Source organism: Schistocerca americana, chromosome 1, assembly GCF_021461395.2.
Source record: "Schistocerca americana isolate TAMUIC-IGC-003095 chromosome 1, iqSchAmer2.1, whole genome shotgun sequence".
NCBI lineage: Eukaryota > Metazoa > Arthropoda > Insecta > Orthoptera > Acrididae > Schistocerca > Schistocerca americana.
The window spans coordinates 933190458-933204831 of NC_060119.1; positions in this window are offsets into that span (position 1 = coordinate 933190458).

Here is a 14374-nt window from a genome sequence, read left to right on the forward strand (position 1 = left end):
CCTTTGATTCTCCCACTGCACTTTGTGAAAATTCTTCACATTACCAAACTTAAAATAAAGTTAGTCAAATAGTTTTTAGTCACATACGGCTCAGATTTTGTATAAAGAGGTAACGTTTGAGGGTATAAAACTGGGTTCATAGTCACAGGCTGAAGTAAGAAAGCAGCGGAAAATCTCTCTTCGAATACACGTGACGGTTACCGTCGTCTGCAGCCCGAGCAAAGCTGCCTCCACGCTTCTGCCGTCTGGGAACTGGCACGGTAGCTCAGCATGTTCGGCCAGAGGGTTAGCTGCCCTCTATAATAAAAAAAATTGAGTGAATGGATTAACGATGAGCTTGAACGGGCGTCATAGTACGTCCACCCCGAACAAATGCAACGAACAGTAACGAACAAAATGAGATTAAAAAAAAAAAAAAAAGAGGTCGCCACGTCCCCTCCTCTCAGACTGGTGAGAGCACTCGCGTACGCAATTTTACTCGGTGCTCGGAGGGCTGTAATGTCATAACCTTCGAGTATATAGGAGTTTTCGATCCAACCAAATATGGAACGATCATATGCTAACCGTTACTGAACTCATCTGCCAGACTCTCATTTTTTAGTTTAATGCAAAGAATGTGTTATTCACTAAAGAAAGAGGCTGCTCCACTTACAAAGCACACATTGGACTACTTTTTGAGTACCGTTGTCGGTCGGGAACATTTACCATTTTGTATTAACGGAAAAGGTAGGAGGTAGATAATATTCAAAGAAGAGCTGCACGATTCGTCACGCGCTTGTTTAGTCAGCGTGAGAGTGAGGAATTTTCGACGAAGTGGATGATGTTACAAGAACAATGAACTGCACAACGGAGACCTTTCTTATATAATTTCGATTCCACAATGAATCAAGGAACACAGTACTTCTCCTACATACATCTGGCATGATGACCACCAAGTTATATCAGAGAATTTCAGTCTCACACAGAAGGATCCCAACAGTCTTTCTTCCCATGTACCATTCGTGAATGGCACAGGAAGAGGAGCAGGGGGAGAGGGGCACACTACTCTGGTACAGAAACCGCATGACTTGCCAACAGCAAAACAGATGTAATTGTCTCTCTTCTATTCCATCCTCTAGATTCATTTGACGCGCCTTCTGTATGGCCCAGGATAAACTGATCACTTCCTCTTGCTTATCGGCATTAATTTCAACTTATTGATTGTATTATCCTTCCCGCCATTTCCACTGGTGACAAAATAATCTTATAATTTGCAATCTTTCTAGCTGTCATCCTCCGTTCCTTCTCCATCTTGTTTCGGCTCAGAACCATCGCTATTAGCTTAGTTTCTTCTTCTCCATTACCCTCTTCATTTTCCACTATCCACCATTTAAACTCACCTCTCTTTCAGCTCCCTTTCGTTATTCAAACTCATTCAGACAATCAATTAACATTTTCTTTTCTTCCACCCATTTGTCACATATCTTATAAAGAGAGTATATCGTCTGACAAACTTCTTTGCATCACTACTTTTTTTTTTTGCTACAGTCAATAAGAATTTAGTTTTTGTTTCAAAGGCCGTCACAATCTTGTTCTAATTCCCTCAAATAAGAAACAGTTCTGTGTACCTGCCAAAACAACAGGTGTATGTAGGGATAAATGTAGAAGCGAACTGACATAATACGCAGGTGAATCTACACTGAAACTCCAAACAGACTAGTATAGGCATTCGTGTTCGAATACAGAGGTATGTAAACAGGCAGAATACGGCGCTGCGGTAGGCAACGCCTATGTAAGACAACAAGTGTCTGTTGCAGTTGTTAGATCGGTTACTGCCGCTACAATGGTAGGTTCTCAAGATTTAAGTGAGTTTGAACGTGGTGTCGCAGTTGGCGTACGAGTAATGGGACTCAGCATCTCCAAGGTAGCGATGAAATGGGGATTTTCCCGTACGACCATTTCACGAATGTACAGTGAATATAAGGAATCCGGTAAAACATCAAATCTCCGACATCGCTGCGGCCGAGAAAAAATCCTGCAAGAACGGGACCAACGACGACTGAAGAGAATCGTTCAGCGTGACAGAAGTGCAACCCGCCCGTAAATTGCTCCAGATTTCAATGCTGGGCCGTTAACAAGTGTCAGCGTGCGAACTACACTCCTGGAAATTGAAATAAGAACACCGTGAATTCATTGTCCCAGGAAGGGGAAACTTTATTGACACATTCCTGGGGTCAGATACATCACATGATCACACTGACAGAACCACAGGCACATAGACACAGGCAACAGAGCATGCACAATGTCGGCACTAGTACAGTGTATATCCACCTTTCGCAGCAATGCAGGCTGCTATTCTCCCATGGAGACGATCGTAGAGATGCTGGATGTAGTCCTGTGGAACGGCTTGCCATGCCATTTCCACCTGGCGCCTCAGTTGGACCAGCGTTCGTGCTGGACGTGCAGACCGCGTGAGACGACGCTTCATCCAGTCCCAAACATGCTCAATGGTGGACAGATCCGGAGATCTTGCTGGCCAGGGTAGTTGACTTACACCTTCTAGAGTACGTTGGGTGGCACGGGATACATGCGGACGTGCATTGTCCTGTTGGAACAGCAAGTTCCCTTGCCGGTCTAGGAATGGTAGAACGATGGGTTCGATGACGGTTTGGATGTACCGTGCACTATTCAGTGTCCCCTCGACGATCACCAGTGGTGTACGGCCAGTGTAGGAGATCGCTCCCCACACCATGATGCCGGGTGTTGGCCCTGTGTGCCTCGGTCATATGCAGTCCTGATTGTGGCGCTCACCTGCACGGCGCCAAACACGCATACGACCATCATTGGCACCAAGGCAGAAGCGACTCTCATCGCTGAAGACGACACGTCTCCATTCGTCCCTCCATTCACGCCTGTCGCGACACCACTGGAGGCGGGCTGCACGATGTTGGGGCGTGAGCGGAAGACGGCCTAACGGTGTGCGGGACCGTAGCCCAGCTTCATGGAGACGGTTGCGAATGGTCCTCCCCGATACCCCAGGAGCAACAGTGTCCCTAATTTGCTGGGAAGTGGCGGTGCGGTCCCCTACGGCACTGCGTAGGATCCTACGGTCTTGGCGTGCATCCGTGCGTCGCTGCGGTCCGGTCCCAGGTCGACGGGCACGTGCACCTTCCGCCGACCACTGGCGACAACATCGATGTACTGTGGAGACCTCACGCCCCACGTGTTGAGCAATTCGGCGGTACGTCCACCCGGCCTCTCGCATGCCCACTATACGCCCTCGCTCAAAGTCCGTCAACTGCACATACGGCTCACGTCCACGCTGTCGCGGCATGCTACCAGTGTTAAAGACTGCGATGGAGCTCCGTATGCGACGGCAAACTGGCTGACACTGACGGCGGCGGTGCACAAATGCTGCGCAGCTAGCGCCATTCGACGGCCAACACCGCGGTTCCTGGTGTGTCCGCTGTGCCGTGCGTGTGATCATTGCTTGTACAGCCCTCTCGCAGTGTCCGGAGCAAGTATGGTGGGTCTGACACACCGGTGTCAATGTGTTCTTTTTTCCATTTCCAGGAGTGTATTCAACGAAACATCATTGTTATGGACTTTCGGAGCCGAAGGCCCACTCGCGTACGCTTGATGACTGCACGACACAAAGCTTTACGCCTCACTTGGGCCCGTCAACACCGACGTTGGACTGTTGATGACTGGAAGTATATTGTCTGGTCGGACGAGTCTCGTTTCAAATTGTATCGAGAGGATGGATACAATCTCATGAATCCATGGACCCTGCGTGACAGAAGAGGACTGCTCAAGCAGGTGGAGGCTCTGTAATGGTGCAGGGCGTGTGCAGTTGGAGTGATATGGCACACTTGATACGTCGAGATACCGCTCTGACAGGTAACACGCTAGTTAACATCCTGTCTGAACACCCGCATCCATTCATGTCCATTGCGCATTCCGACGGTCTTGGGCAATTCCAGCAGGACAATGCGACATGCCACACGTCCAGAATTGCTACAGAGTTGCTCCACGAACATTCTTATGGGTTTAAACACGTCCACTGGCCATCAAACTTGTCAAACATGAACATTGTTGGGCATATCTGGGATGCCATCACACAGCTCTCGTCACCCAAGACTGGTTTTGCGAGGAGGAGGATAAATTGTCACATCTCCCCTGGATACAACGGTCACCATAACTCAACATTATTGAGCCATTGTCATCTGCTTTGGATATGAGGCGTAGCGCCGTATAACGATCCTGCCTTGGAGGCGGTTAAGTGGGAGATGTGTCTCAGAGCTGGATAGTGACAGATGGTGACGCGAGACTGGACGCGCACGTAGTTTATGTATCAGCCGATAAAGGACAGTATTGAATAGGGGGACTGTGACTTTAGTTTCGATTGTGCCCACTAGAGTGCAGTAAAGTAATTGAATGTTTTTCATAAACTGTTCTAGTATTTTTATAAAGTGTTATATGTCTTTTTATGTATGTAAAATGTTGTAAATGTGTTTAGCAGATGAATGATGCGTGAGTGTGGTTTCAGGTTAATATGGAGATAATTGTTTAACGAGTTATGTAGTAGGATATAGTGTGGGAATATTTCGAAGAATTATGGATTTGGACAAAGGGGATTTTTGTAGAATAGATTTGTAAAGTAAGTTTATGGTAAATGGAAAGATAATTCGGGTATAAATAACAACAGTAAATAACTTTATGCACAAACAAAACTTCAGCATATTAGATAATTACGTCGGTAAAAAGTGCAGTCGTTAGGTTTACTATTTTGCGATTGGTTATTGATGAAAAGCGCGGATTGACGCGGGAGAATGTTGTTTTGCTATTGGCTGTTGAGTAAACTGACCAATGGTAAAGCAATATTCTTCGCGCGCCTTTCTCTGCTGGTAGAGAAGACTTAGAGTATTCTAGAGAAGAGTCGAAGCCTAGCCATGAAAGAGATCGGACGTGTGCAGTAGTAGTTCCGATGGAAATGATAAGTTGCCGGATCTAGCAGTGTTTCATACATCAAAAGTGTTGGAAAGTGACGGCATAATTATTCCGATGTGTGTGTAGAAATTTCGGAATTTTTAAGTGAATTTTGTGACGAGAAAAGACATATATTCCGCGTGGCGTATTGAGCACGTCGGTGGCTAAAAACTGTGACTGTATTTGGTACCGACAGACTTAATATTTGGCGAGCATTCTCAATCAAAAACAATCAGTATTTTTGTAGCTATTGCGTTTCCGGAAAATGCAACACCATAAACTTGCTAACGTGAGTGAAAGGGATTGTGAGTGACTGTGTTAAGACTAGCACGGGCTTGGCAGTGATACTTCTTCACCTAAGTTTCATAATATATTAACTGAGGACAAAATTTCCAACCTTTCATTTCGTGTTTCTCCCGAAACGTAGAATAGTGATTTTAATTGCAGCCTGGTTCACGTCGAAGTACAGTAGGTTTCACTCGGCTTTCCAACTGATGATCTGCTGAGACAATGTTCACAGGTAGGTGCAGGTTCGTCGTAAAGGGACGGAAGGAACCGCGCCGCCGCAGATAGACGGGTGCGTGACTGCTAGCCTCCAGCATCATCAGTATGTGAACTTGCTACTATTTTGCAGGAAGACGGTATGATTTCCTTGAGAACCATACAGGACCTGTATTTATCCATTCGAATTGACTGAGCTGTTTTCAGTGTCAACGGTTTTCTTGCACCTTGCTTGACACGGTAATGCCTTGTGTTTCTGGTGTTTCCCAATAGCAATGACTATGATAGTGGTTGCAACAATGATCTATAGGTGCATGTCCAAATACGCTTGGAAATGTGAACGTGGTTGGAGTAACAGTAACATGGCAAAACTTTGAGGAGTTTACAGAACGAGAAAATTAACATTGTAGATTAACAGAGGAGATTAAAAGGGATATTTTGTATTCTATCACCGTTTTGTTTTGTCAGGACGAGAGGAAAGAGGTAAGAATGACACGTACCATAAGGTGGCCTGCCGATTGTCAATGTAGGCAGACGTGGAAAACAATCTGCGATATTACCAAGGAACTGATGAAAATGAATTTGCATTTCATTTTACAAGGATACGTGATGAATTGCTCGGCGCTCTCCGATTTTCGTCATGCTTATGAAACTTGAAGTTCAGTGTTTGAACATTTGTTTATAAATTACATTGCTTATTTTTTTAACGAATGGTGATGTTAGTTAAGAAATATTGAATCATAATTTTATTTTAATTACTGCTGGTTATGAAAATGCGCTTGTCCACAATGAATTAAAATTTGAGACAAAAATGCGAAACATCAGACAAAAACTTAAATAATTCTATATTTCCAGACATCGACCTCATTGTTGATGTATACAATTTTTTCATTTAAGATAAAGGCCTGTCGCATTTATGTATCAGTTATTAATTTATTTTACTGGATCCAGTAATGAAAGATAAGGTATGTGTTATTTTATTAACAAGTTAATTAACATTTCCATTTGCTAATAAATATGATATTAAAGGAAAAGTAAAATAATTTCGCTAGTAATTAAAAGCGCACACGATTACATACCTATCACTCTCCGCACTCTTTTTGCCTTCATAAAAAATTTAATTCTATATTAAGTACACTCTTCATAGTACAACGAACATAAGAAATTTTAACGCGATTAATGAAAGAGAAACACATTATAAATTTTATTCTTTTATTCTGACTCCTTATGTGAAAAACATTATTCCCCTCATAAATTCAATACCGTACTTGTTTTTTAAATGGCTGCGAATTTCATGACATCAGCTATATTACGTATAGAGCTACTATTCGATAGTGACATATGAAAATTTTTGCCGGACCGGGACTCGAACCCAGAGTTGCTGCTTATCACCAAGGGCCGCGTAAACGAATTATCAAGGCTGGAAAGCACTTCCAAATGATATCAGCTACAGAGGAATACGTTAATAAACTTGAGATATTTTGTACTTAACAGTGCTCGGAAATCTTATCCTGAAAATTGATTTTCTTCGAGTTTTTCAGAACTGCTTTGTACTGCTTTAGGAAACTGATGTCTGGAGACTGACCTTCAAATCCCATAAGTATACCAAGAAAAAAATGGAAGAGGGTAGAGCAATTCGTGAGGTCCCATCACAGCAGGAAATGGGACCCTTCTGCAGTGTTTTGTGACAACTTGGGCAGGAGAGTGGTTGTATGTAAATTAGAGTGTTGCGCATTTCGCTGTTAACGGAGCTTTACACACCCGTGCACAGTGCCCTAGCCTGCGCGAACTGTGCGGCTCGGCTGCCTACCTCGCAGGCGCAGCGAGGCGCGGCGCTGAAAGCCCCTGGGCTGGCTGCTGGCTGGGCCCGTGAATTGGCCGCCAGATTAGGTTATCGGCGACACAGCACTGCGCGGCACGGGGAGGCACTCCAGCCAGCCTGTGGGCCGCCATTGTACGCTCGCCGCTCCAGAACGGTTGACATCCGGGCCCCCTTCAAAATCTCCACAGCGAGGACGTGGCGCCAATTTCACCTGTCCCCATTTTAATACACAAAATACAATGCCCCACTACAAAGTGACATCCTTTTAAAGATCACAAAACCAACGTTCGCGGTTCCTGGTTCCGTAACACGTGAAGACTCTGACTTTATTTCGCACCGTATGCTTTAGTTCTTCGTTGCTGGGTATTCGAATTATTAGTACAAATAACAATAAGAACAAAAAAGTACAAATGTTATCTCAAATACAATTTAATAATCTGATCGCACTTGTGCCAAACCAGAATTAGAATTTAGCTAAACTTTTTTTATTACTTTTTTATAACCAAACTTTCAAAATATGTAATTCAAAATAGTTTAATGCACGAAGAAAACCATTTAAGTGGTCAAAGACGAGACTTACAAGCTTAATTTACCATGCCTGATAAAAAAATTAAGTGTCCTGATGAGGAGGAGAAAAAGTCGTGAAACTTTATGGGTTGAGAGGCTATGCAATGCTATTTCAGTGATTACAGAATCAAGTGAAACTTACAAAGATCTTGGCAACATGAGCCAGCTAACCAGTATGACGTAGATCAGTATGACGTTCCACCGCCTCCAACCAGGATGAGAGCACTGATTCGTTCTGGAACGATGTGATAAAGTCGTTGCATGTCCTCGCGATTGACAACTGTTGTAACTGATCCCTTATATTCTGGATACTGCGACAGAGTTGATTTCCGAGCTGGTCTCGCACATTTTGGGGTTGGAGAGATCTGTTGATCTTGCTTGCTACAAAGTGTATCAACGTCATACGGACAGTTCATAGAGATAAGTGTCGTGTGTGAACGAGTGTTCCCCTTGTAGTGTCCCTACTTTTCGACGAAATTTGTAGGAATTTGTAAGAAAGCCGCCAAGGAGCATTGCGTTAGCTATTGCTGGCCGGTAGACACCGTGTGGCGAGATATAGGTTATTGCAACACGTATTTTCTCCTTTCGTCAATTAAATTCCTCCTGCCACCGAACTTCACTAATTCCTACTATATCCAACTTTAACCTATCCATTTCCATTTTTAAATTTTCTAACCTACCTGTCCGATTAAGGTATCTGACATTCCACGCTCCGATCCGTAGAACGCCAGTTTTCTTTCTCCTGATAACAACGTCCTCCTGAGTAGTCCCCGCCCGGATGGGGGACTATTTTACCTCCGGAATATTTTACCCAAGAGGACGCCATCATCATTTATCCATACAGTAGATCTGCATGCCCTCGGGAAAAATTACGGCCGTAGTTTCCCCTTGCTTTCAGCCGTTCGCAGTACCAGCACAGCAAGCCCGTTTTGGTTAGTGTTACAAGGCCAGATCAGTCAATCATCCCTGCAACTACAGAAAAGGCTGCTGCCCCTCTTCAGGAACCATACGTTTGTCTGGCCTCTCAACAGATACACCTCCGTTGTGGTTGCACCTACGGTACGGCTATCTGTATCGCTGAGGCACGCAAGCCTCCCCACCAACGGCAAGGTCTATGGTTCATGGGGGGCAATATATGCAGAAAAATGCGAGATTAGTGTCCAGGAACATTTTCTAGCAATCTCAGGTAGTCGGATACTCCTGCAGAGAAAAAGATTATTTTTATGCCTGGATACTACCTGCCAAGGATAAGGCTTCCTTTTGCCCTAAAATAGGGTCATTTATATCTCGTAATTACGGCAGGAGCATCATGGAAAATGACATATTTCTCCGTCTGCCAGAGATTGTTTTCGTCTGCCAGAGATTGTTCCCTACTAACAAATGAGACTCGACACGATACTAAATAGGCAAAAATACTAAACAGGAAAGAATGTGACATGACAGTGGGACAAGGAGGCTATAAAATCACCCGGACATACACCTTTTTCCAAAGCTGTTTCACAGAGGAGGACCGCACTGCAGTTCCTTCTCTAAATCCTCGCACAAACGAAAAAATGGCTGACATCGAAATAAGTGTCCAAGGAATAGAAAAGCAACTGGAATCACTCAATAGAGGAAAGTCCACTGGACCTGACGGGATACCAATTCGATTCTACACAGAGTACGCGAAAGAACTTGCCCCCCTTCTAACAGCCGTGTACCGCAAGTCTCTAGAGGAACGGAAGGTTCCAAATGATTGGAAAAGAGCACAGATAGTCCCAGTCTTCAAGAAGGGTCGTCGAGCAGATGCGCAAAACTATAGACCTATATCTCTTACGTCGATCTCTTGTAGAATTTTAGAACATGTTTTTTGCTCGCGTATCATGTCATTTCTGGAAACCCAGAATCTACTATGTAGGAATCAACATGGATTCCGGAAACAGCGATCGTGTGAGACCCAACTCGCCTTATTTGTTCATGAGACCCAGAAAATATTAGATACAGGCTCCCAGGTAGATGCTATTTTTCTTGACTTCCGGAAGGCGTTCGATACAGTTCCGCACTGTCGCCTGATAAGCAAAGTAAGAGCCTACGGAATATCAGACCAGCTGTGTGGCTGGATTGAAGAGTTTTTAGCAAACAGAACACAGCATGTTGTTATCAATGGAGAGACGTCTACAGACGTTAAAGTAACCTCTGGCGTGCCACAGGGGAGTGTTATGGGACCATTGCTTTTCACAATATATATAAATGACTTAGTAGATAGTGTCGGAAGTTCCATGCGGCTTTTCGCGGATGATGCTGTAGTATACAGAGAAGTTGCTGCATTAGAAAATTGTAGCGAAATACAGGAAGATCTGCAGCGGATAGGCACTTGGTGCAGGGAGTGGCAACTGACCCTTAGCATAGACAAATGTAATGTATTGCGAATACATAGAAAGAAGGATCCTTTATTGTATGATTATATGATAGCGGAACAAACACTGGTAGCAGTTACTTCTGTAAAATATCTGGGAGTATGCGTACGGAACGATTTGAAGTGGAATGATCATATAAAACTAATTGTTGGTAAGGCGGGTACCAGGTTGAGATTCATTGGGAGAGTGCTTAGAAAATGTAGTCCATCAACAAAGGAGGTGGCTTACAAAACACTCGTTCGACCTATACTTGAGTATTGCTCATCAGTGTGGGATCCGTACCAGGTCGGGTTGACGGAGGAGATAGAGAAGATCCAAAGAAGAGCGGCGCGTTTCGTCACTGGGTTATTTGGTAACCGTGATAGCGTTACGGAGATGTTTAATAAACTCAAGTGGCAGACTCTGCAAGAGAGGCGCTCTGCATCGCGGTGTAGCTTGCTCGCCAGGTTTCGAGGGGGTGCGTTTCTGGATGAGGTATCGAATATATTGCTTCCCCCTACTTATACTTCCCGAGGAGATCACGAATGTAAAATTAGAGAGATTAGAGCGCGCACGGAGGCTTTCAGACAGTCGTTCTTCCCGCGAACCATACGCGTCTGGAACAGGAAAGGGAGGTAATGACAGTGGCACGTAAAGTGCCCTCCGCCACACACCGTTGGGTGGCTTGCGGAGTATCAATGTAGATGTAGATGTAGATGTAGAGGGGGACTATGAACCAAAAAGTTGCTGGAAGGAGTGTGCCTATGTCATTCTCAGCTATCGCCGTCCCAGCCCCCCCCCCTCCCCCCCCCAACAAATGAGGTGTCACGGCGAACAACTGGAACCTCTCGCGGATATGGACTTCACTACCAGCGGGTACAAACTATTGTTACATTCGCTTGACATAAATATCATACGTTCTGTAGTTCCTTGGTGTTAGTGGATGCTGAACAAGCTTGAATTTCCAATTTTCTCTGCTTTCTGATGAAATTGGATAAATCGCCATGGCAGTAACTCAAAAAGAGGAACTCTCTTGTTTCAAAGTATGGTGGCTCGAGCTCTCATTACGGTAAATTTTTATCTATTAGATACTTGATAACACACAGCTTATTGTGATGTGCTCTGATAGGGTACCATTCCTGAGCCGTGTATCGACTCGTGCTACACCTTGTGTTTAGATTGCATTGGTTTTCCTTTTCTTCCCCTGGCATGTTTGATACGTTTTCTGTCATTAAGTGGCTGCTTGGTTGTCTTTTCGCCGGCCGCTGGTGGCCGAGCGGTTCTGGCGCTACAGTCTGGAACCGCGCGACCGCTACGGTCGCAGGTTCGAATCCTGCCTCGGGCATGGATGTTTGTGTTGTCCTTAGGTTAGTTAGGTTTAAATAGTTCTAAGTTCTAGGGGACTTATGACCTCAGCAGTTGAGTCCCATAGTGCTCAGAGCCATTTGAATTTGGTTGTCTTTTCCCTCTGCTATCGATATCGGCGTTTTTGCTTCCGGGAAACTGCTATGGAGGAAGTGAGATCTTTGACCGGTTGTGGCCTCGTGTGGTGGTGCGGAAGGAGGGTCGTTGCACAGTGAGTGTGGTGGACATGGGGAGGGCAGTGTGGCTCCCCAGCGAGAAGCTGGCGTGGTCGGTTGTACCGAGTCGCCACGTGATATATGTTGGTTGTGTGTAACGAGCGGGTCTAGTTGACGGAAGAGCTCCCCGCGTGTTGGTTGTATACAGAATCGCCCCACGAGTAGTTGCTGTTCATTTCGCCTTGGTGGGACGTTAACAAGCTTCTTTAAATCCTCCGTGTCAACACTGGAGTTTAAAAGGATACGCCTAACATGAAGTAGCGGTCACTACCCGTCAACGTTGCAGGGAAGACGTGAACTCCGGCGACAGAGCGTGTTGTCGCGTGACCGTGGCGTGTTGGGTACGCTGGCGACGCGTGCGCGGTCGGATGTGTGGATCCTTGCCATCGGATGTCGTGCACTGCCTGTTCGAGCATAATTGCAAGTTCAGTTCGTGGAAGGTTCAATCATTAAATAATAATTTTGTGTAACCAGCGTCTCTTCTGCCTTGTGGCCTCCGGCGACCGGGTTTCCTGTCCCTGGCACCGGTATAATTGAAGACAGTGATCTTTCCTCCTCCTCTCGTTACTCTCCGATGGGAGGTCTAGTTTTGGGCAGTTTAATTGTTTCGCTATTCTGTCATGGGTTATGAGTAAATTCATGCTTCTTGTTGGTTGATCATGTGGTCGCTCATTCAGGACTGTGTGGTGTAATGTTTCCTTGCACGAGGTTAGCTCTAATTCTGTCAGCAAGTTGAGCCATCTTATATCAAGTTTTCGCTGGCTAAAAGTCGGTGCAGTGACCACCCAGAGAGTGACAATTGTGTTTACGGGCGTATTTAAATTGGTCAGTATTCTGTCTAGCCTGAGCATCCCTGAGTGGGTGATTTGTGGCCGCCTTACACGGGTCCGTCATATCTGTTATGTTCTAATGATATTCCAAGACACTTTTGTTTAAATTTTTTTTAAATTCCTCCAAGTTTGTATTGCCATTAATCAGTGTTTGCTGAGACCTGTTTAATTTTTTTTAATGGCAGTATTGGTAGCTTCACTACCTCACCGTACCTTATTAACAAATTTCGGTATTTACTTTAGTAGCCTGTTTACTAATGTTCCTTAATTTTTTTTAAATTGTTGTATTGCTATAGATTACTTTGATTGGCGTTAGCGGCGTGTTTTAAAAGGTAGTTTACTCCTAGCTCACTCATTTGTTACATAGTTTAATTCTTAATTTCTTTGCGTGTTTTTGGTACTTGCAATGTTTAATTCATAAATTTCGGGCGTATTATAGTATTTGAGAGTTGTAGCATCGCGTTTTAGTACTTGAATAGTGTAAATTCGCGTAGTCGTTTGTCTACTGTTTTTGTTTTGAACGGCCAGTGTCGGTTGGTCGCAGTCAGTGTGCTCCCTGCCGCCGTTGGATAAGCAGCTGGAGCAGCAAGTCGTATACTCCTAGCTCACTCATTTGCTACATAGTTTAATTCTTAATTTCTTTGCGTGTTTTTGATACTTGCATTGTTTAATTCATAAATTTCGGGCGTATTATAGTATTTGAGAGAGTAGCATCGTGTTTTAGTACCTGAATAGTGTAATTTCGCTTAGTCTCCTTCCGCCGCCGAGCAGTGTGTCAGCAGTGCGCAAGTAGCAGCATTACTGCATTTACTAGGCAATCTTGTATTTTAATAACCGTTTAAATTTTGTGTTGATTTTTGCGCTCTCTGTAGATTAGTTCAGACGTTCTTTGCAAAACAGTTTTTAGCATGGATAGGGACTGCAACTGCTGTGTTCGGATGCAGGCTGAGTTGGCATCCCTTCGCTCCCAGCTTCAGGCAGTGTTGGCTTCGGTCACACAGCTTGAGGCTGTTGCCAATGGGCATCACTGTGGGGGTCCGGATGGGGGTTTGTCGGGGACGGCCAGCTCGTCCCACGCATCCCCTGATCGGACTACGACTGTGGTTGCCCGGGATACTGCCCGCATTGAGGCTGATCCCTCACCTGTGGTAGAGTGGGAGGTCGTTTCAAGGTGTGGCAGGGGGCGAAAGACATTCCGGAGGGCTGAACGGAAAGCCTCTCCAGTTTGTCTGACGAACCGGTTTCAGGCTCTGTCTCAGGCTGATACTGATCTTCGGCCTGACATGGCTGCTTGTCCTGTTCCAGAGGTTGCCCCTCAGTCTGCAAGATCCGGGCAGTCGCAGAGGGTGGGCTTACTGGTAGTTGGGAGCTCCAACGTCAGGCGCGTAATGGGACCCCTCAGGGAAATGGCAGCAAGAGAGGGGAAGAAAACCAATGTGCACTCCGTGTGCATACCGGGGGGAGTCATTCCAGATGTGGAAAGGGTCCTTCCGGATGCCATGAAGGGTACAGCGTGCACCCATCTGCAGGTGGTCGCTCATGTCGGCACCAATGATGTGTGTCGCTATGGCTCGGAGGAAATCCTCTCTGGCTTCCGGCGGCTATCTGATTTGGTGAAGACTGCCAGTCTCGCTAGCGGGATGAAAGCAGAGCTCACCATCTGCAGCATCGTCGACAGGACTGACTGCGGACCTTTGGTACAGAGCCGAGTGGAGGGTCTGAATCAGAGGC